Genomic DNA, 6,423 nt, shown 5'->3' with positions numbered 1-6,423 from the left:
GAGACAGACTCTAAAACTTGGACCTTCTTGCTTCCTTTTTAATTAAAGGAATGACTAGTTACTCCAGGCAACTGGAGCCTGCTTGTTCATAGAGAAAGAAGGCTCTTGTCTCTCTCAGGAACCCTAATATAGCAATATTGAGGAAACCACTGCCCATTAATATAATGGCACGTCCTGCATCGAGAATGAGAAGAGACAGCAAGGATTGCAGCTGCTGTAAACAAGCATCTGTCAGTTTGGACAACTCTTGCAATTTTAGCACAAGTCTCATGATGACGTTTGGTGTCTTTGCCTTAAACCCTCACCTCTCGGAATCATGTAATAATGTGATAATCTGATTGATTTTGTTTTTAAGTAAGTTTCTAGCCCTTATGGTTATGGATAAAAATTTGAAAACATGTGCCCTAAGAGCTGGAGGAAAAACAAATTAAAATCTCGACATTTTAAAGCCAATCTCGTGATTTTGGGGGGGCCTGATTCGTTGGATCTCTGTTATAGCGAAAGAAATGCAGAGTAATGCCATTGTGGGTGCTGAAGAATTACACCAATGTAATTCAGAGATGGTCTGTATACCAACTTGCACCAATATAACTAAATGTGTTTCCTATAACAGAGTGAGTTATTTTGACACAAATCATTGCCTGGCCACTCTTATTTCTGAATCAAAGTGACTAATGTCAAATTTTTACCAATTTAGCTAAAGTGATTTAGCTCTTTTTATTTTTTATTTTTTTCTAACGAGTGTGTCTACACACAATTTGGTACCAAAATAACTGAACTGGCTCAAATTAATATTGTTTTGATGTGAGTCTGTGTGTAGATGGGCCCTGAGAGCCGACTCCGACCCCTCTCCATAGAAGAGGCACCACTGCAGTCTTGTGGCTTGAGGCAATGAAAGCACTACACCTCCAGGTGGAAATGAGAGCCCAAATTGTGGATGCACTGTGGCACTTTCACAGCACTTGGGCTTTCAGTTCTGACCATCAGTTTCAGAACTTAAAGATGCCATCCCCCTGCATCAACAGGTGGGGGAATTTGATGGGGCCAGCAGTGAAAGGAGGAAAGTGCGTTAGGAGAGAGAGAAAGAGAGAGATCCTGGAGCACTGGGCCTGGTGCAGGACCTGAGGCCTGAACCAGAGGCTGTGAACCAAAGTCAAGCCGTGTATTAAAGTGGATACTCACAAGTTCATTGTTTGGTATGTGAACTTGGCAAAGTTGCTGCCAGTGTTGCTAAAACACAGGCACTCCAAAGAAGTACTAGGCACTAGATATTTACATAAATACATTCCAGAAGGCTAGTACAGATACACCCCAATCTAGTGCAAGATAAGGTGATTTGAGAGAACAATGAAAAGACATGTTTTGTCTGAGATATCAGGAACGGGGGGGGGGGGGGGTAACAAACAGATGTCATGAAACACACAAGATGGTATGAAAGTTGTTTAGCCCGGTTGTTTCTCAGCCTAAATGTTGTATAACCCATCATGTGGGGTACCCCACTATAACCCTTTGTGTGGCCGAAGTGACAGCAGAGATTCCCGCTGCTAATTGAGCTGCTCCTTGCCACGAGACACTTGTGTTAAGGTACTTGTGCAAGTCATTAGGATTGTGTCTTGAGGGCAATAAACCTGGTTGAGAGCCTTTGTCACTGAACCATGCCTGTGGTCTTTCTCTAGCAGTAACATCAAGGTCTGCTGAATTAGCAGGCTGTGTTCTGCTAGTGCTGATAACACTGAGCACCCAGGAGAGGAGCGCTGAGCAGCTGTAACAGCTCAGCAACCTTGACACCATGCAGCAGCAACATTATTCCACCCTTCTAGAAGCCCCTGTGGCAAAAGAAGGCAGACACTTGCCAAGTCATAATAGATAGCGCCTCCCACTGGGAGTCTCTGGCATTCATTGGCCAGCTGGGGCCAGGGGTGCTGATTGACCAGCGTTCCCCAGCTCCCAGGATTTACCTCTGAGCAGGGGCCATATGGAGCCTCTTTCAGCTCCGTTCCCGCAGCCATCCTACCCACATAAATGAGGACTGGGAACCTGGCCTGACAGATGCTGCAGGTCTAGCTGATTGCCTCTGTAGGGGGTCAGGAAGGAATTTTTTCTCCCAGGGACCCACTGGCAAAGGACTAGGGAGTTTCTTCCCTTCCTCACAGCCCCTTCAAGCCACAGTGGGGTAAGTAGGAATGTGCCTAGTACCTAACTGAGGTACGGGGATGGAGGAGTTTCTTCGTTGCAACTTGTGGCTGATTTCCCGTGTGGTTAGGAGAAACCAATGAACAGTTCCCTGAGGTAAAAGGCCCTGGGATTTTGGTGAGGAGGCCTTGGGTTCAGGTGTTAGGGGGAGACCTTGTGACCTTTGTAGGCCAAGGTCAGACCTTGTGGCCCTTTCAAGCCAAGGTCCCCACCCTGCTGCACCCTCTGTCCCCCTCATGGGGGGAGGGGGTGCTAGGACATGGAGAGAGCTGAGTTCTGGGGGGTAGGCTGAGGAGAGCCTGTATAACCCATCATGTGGGGTAGGAAGGAGCCCTGTAACCCTGGCACTAGTTATGGGTTATATGGTAGAAGCACTGGAACCCCCAAACTCCCCTATTGCTTTCCAGGTTAGTATTGTCTAGTGACAGGCCTGAACCAAACTATTGTGGAGTTGGGTATTTGAATTTCACAGCTGGCGTTTTTTTCCTTTATGGGCTGAGCCAAATCTGACAGCTCTCATACTTCAGGGGCAGGAGGACCTGGAATCCAGATTTGGATCCAAAACCAAATTTTGGCAGTGATGGTGTGGGAACATACTGCTTTCTGAAACTCATACGCATCACGTGAGGCGGCTGATTTAGCACCATAAAGTATGGATGCTTGCCCAACATTTATGCCAGCCATATTTTGTGACTTTTGCCAAATCGTACAAGAATGAATGTGAGAGAGAAGACAGAGTGGGAGCCTTTGTTCTCTCATAATGCAATAACAAGGGAATATTCAGTGAAAACCGAAGGTAGCGAATTCAAAACCAATACAAAGAAACATTTTTTCCATTCAGTGTGTCATTAGACACTGGCACTAATTGCCCCATGATGCTGCTGAGGCCAAGAATTTAGTAAGATTAAAAGAGGGATAGAATATAACAAGAATCTCCAGAGTTATAATAGTTAATGCAAATAAAGCTTTGGATGAGATGCTTCAGATTTTAAACCATTCTGTAACCTATGGTACAGAATAAGACCTTCCTAGGATCAGTTTATAACACAGCTTCCTATTTTGGGTTTCTTGCACTTCCTCTGAGATGTCTGAGCTAGCCACTGTCAGAGACATGTTATTGGACTGATGATCCAGTCTGGCAATCCCTATGTTCCTAGAACAGATTGATTCCTGGTACTTCATGGTTCTGATTGGGCCAGATATTCTACAGCTTCTCTTGCTAGTTTATTGGCATTTTTCTTCTAGTCTTAGCTGGAACCCAAAAGCAGGAGGGGACTGAAAAAGTGGGGGTGGGTGGGAAGGACTTTTGAACATAAAAAGGACTCCAAAAAAAAAAATCTGCATAGTGTAAATAGGAATCCAAGCTGAACAAGACATGGAGTCTTCATTATGTGCAGCAATTTGATATGTTTCAGAGCAGGGGCTTAAAAAAAAAAAAAAAACACTGCGTAGAATGCTACCAAACTTTACGGAAGTAGATATGAAATGCATCTCCACAATCCAGGTTGCTTAAAAGACATGTGGGACATTTAATTGGAAAAAAAGCCTGGAGGAAAATATCTCCTTAATTTAAAAGATGGGGCAGCTGTTTTAGAACCAGGTGCAAAGCATATATACCCACTATCTCTAAGACTGGGGTGGACTGGGGTGGACTGACTGGGGTCAGGGCTGCACCACGTGGCTCCCGGAAGCCGCGACATGGCCTCGCTCTGGCTCCTACGTGGAACTGCAGAGGTGGTGCCTGCGGATGGGGCAGTGTGCAGGGCTGCCTGGCCACACCGCCACATAGGAGCCAGAGAAGGAACATGAGGTGCTTCTGGGAACCACTTGAGGTAAGCACCGCTTGGAGCCTGCATCCCCTGAGCCTCTCCCCCTGCCCCAACCCTGATTCCCCTCCCACTCTCCAAACCCCTTGATCCCAGCCCAGAGCACCTTCCTGCACCCCAAACCTCTCATCCCCAGCCCCACCCCAGAGCCCACATTCCCAGCTGGAACCTGCACCCCTTCCCGCACCTCTACCCCAGCTCTGATCCCCCTTCTGCCCTCCAAACCCCTCGGTCCCCGCCCAGAGCTCCCTCCTACACCCTAAATTCCTCATCCCCATCCCCACCACAAAGCCTGCACCCGCTTCTGCACCCCAACCCCAATTTTGTGAGTATTCATGGCCCACCATAAAATTTCTATTCCCCGATGTGACCCTCAGGCCAAAATGTTTGCCCGCCCCTGCTCTAAGAGATGGCGTCCCTACCCATCCATGGGAATCCAAGCTGCCCAAAAGAATGGGAGCTGGGATGGTCTAATATATCTGTCATGTCTATTATTCTATGCCCTTGGTGTCGTGTTCAGGTGGTAACACTGTCAGATCATTGTCTCCATTTTGAAATTATAGGGACAACCTATTATATTCATGACTGAGAAAGGGCCAGACTGTGCCATTAACGCACTGTCCAGTATAGAGCACGGGGTGGCGTCACCTTGCCCTAGGAGAGTCATAGGAAGTGCAGTATCTCCCACTTGGCTGGGGTAGCAATAGCATGCATGTGTGAGCACCTCTTAAGAGATGTGCAGTGCAGAGAAGGATCCAGGACCCCACCTCCTCTGCACCTCTCCTGGTGCAGTTTGTGCCCCGCAGGGTTGTTAGTAGGGACTGCAATTGTGGCCCAGTCAGTTACTAGAAAAAAAGGCAAATAGCCTTTAATGGGGCATTAGACTTTTAACCCTTTGAAAGTTTCAACTTCTTCATGTAAAGCCATTTCTTTGTAGCTGTTGGACGAAATGTCATTCCATACTTACACAGCTGCTTAAGAGCCTGATATTTGTGTAAACCTTCTGACCATCCGAGTTGTCAGCAACAAGGGCCGGGTTCAGTATCTAGGGGTTCTGTTCCAATAACACAATGCAAAACTGGCTCGAGCCCCAACCCAGTGACCTGCGACAAATAAATACCACACACACACCCCGGCACCTCTAAGAGGCAATACTTCCCCTCTCACAAACACAGAGTCTGAGTGCAGCAAAAGCCTTTTAATAACAGAGAGAAAACAATGTGGCATTATGTTGGGGAAATACCACAAACATAATTCGTAACACAAACCATGAACCAGAAGACCCACCCCAAGTAGATTGGGCCGTGTCCTTTCCCTTTGGTTCTTGAGTCCAGCAACCCAAAAGTCACCCGAAGTCCCAAAAGTCCAGCAACCCAAAAGTTCATCTGCAGAGTTTACTTCCCAGCCTAGGTGGAAAAAGGGAGGTATGGGGGCACCTTAAGTGCTCCGCTGTTCATGTCGATGGCTGACTGCCCTGCCTCTCCATGGGGGTCTGCTGCAGCCTCCATCGGGAGCTGCTCTGCTCAGCCAGTTGTGCCACTCCTCTCTAGCAGAAGTCCTGCTAGTCACTCACCAATATATCTTCAGCCCCCCCCCCCAACTTAACAGCATTCAATGATTTTAGCTCTTCTAGTGATTTCAGTTCATAGTGGGGGAACCTCAGTGCTGGTGCACCATTGGGCTAAAGTGAAATCAGCTCAACAGCCTGTAACCAGACTCCTAATAGAATCAAAATTAGTTCTAATATTATACAGCAGAGAGACAAGAAGGATAAAATTGGTGTTTGGGGGCCCTCAGAAGGGGCCCATACCATCACTTACAAATAATTCTCCCCACCCTCTCTCTATTCACTGGGGGCGGTTGGAATCCATGTCCCTTGTCTAGTGAGTGCTACTTAGTTGAGGACGAGTCCCTCCATCATAAAATGCCAAGTATAGTTCTACTGTCCTTGATTCACATAACCAGGATAACAATACTTTATTCATCCTGCCACCAATAACAAAGAGACTGGGGATCCCACAGCAGCCAAAGTGACCAGCTGGGCAAGCAGTCCCATCATGCTAAGTGGGGTGGGTGTGCCCATGAAAACGAGATCAGTCCCTGAAGTCTTTTTCCATAACTCACCACCAAATGTCAGGGTAGATCTCATCCTGACTCTGCTTACATCTGCATAGCAGTGTCATCTCTCTGCCTGTCTGTACAGCTAGAGAATACCTTTCAAATATTAGTGTTGTCACGCCCTTTATTAATCTGTTACACCCCAACACAGGAAACCATTAGGGGCTCAGCTACTGTAAAGCATCATAGCTCCTCTGAAGTGAGTGGAGCTGGGCTGATTTACATTGGCTTAGAACGCAGTTACACTCTCTTTTCACCTTCTCAAAGGTAGGCTCCTAACTACAGG

The sequence above is a fragment of the Dermochelys coriacea genome, chromosome 11, assembly GCF_009764565.3.
Source record: "Dermochelys coriacea isolate rDerCor1 chromosome 11, rDerCor1.pri.v4, whole genome shotgun sequence".
Lineage (NCBI taxonomy): Eukaryota > Metazoa > Chordata > Testudines > Dermochelyidae > Dermochelys > Dermochelys coriacea.
Note: the sequence above shows the minus strand (reverse complement) of the source record.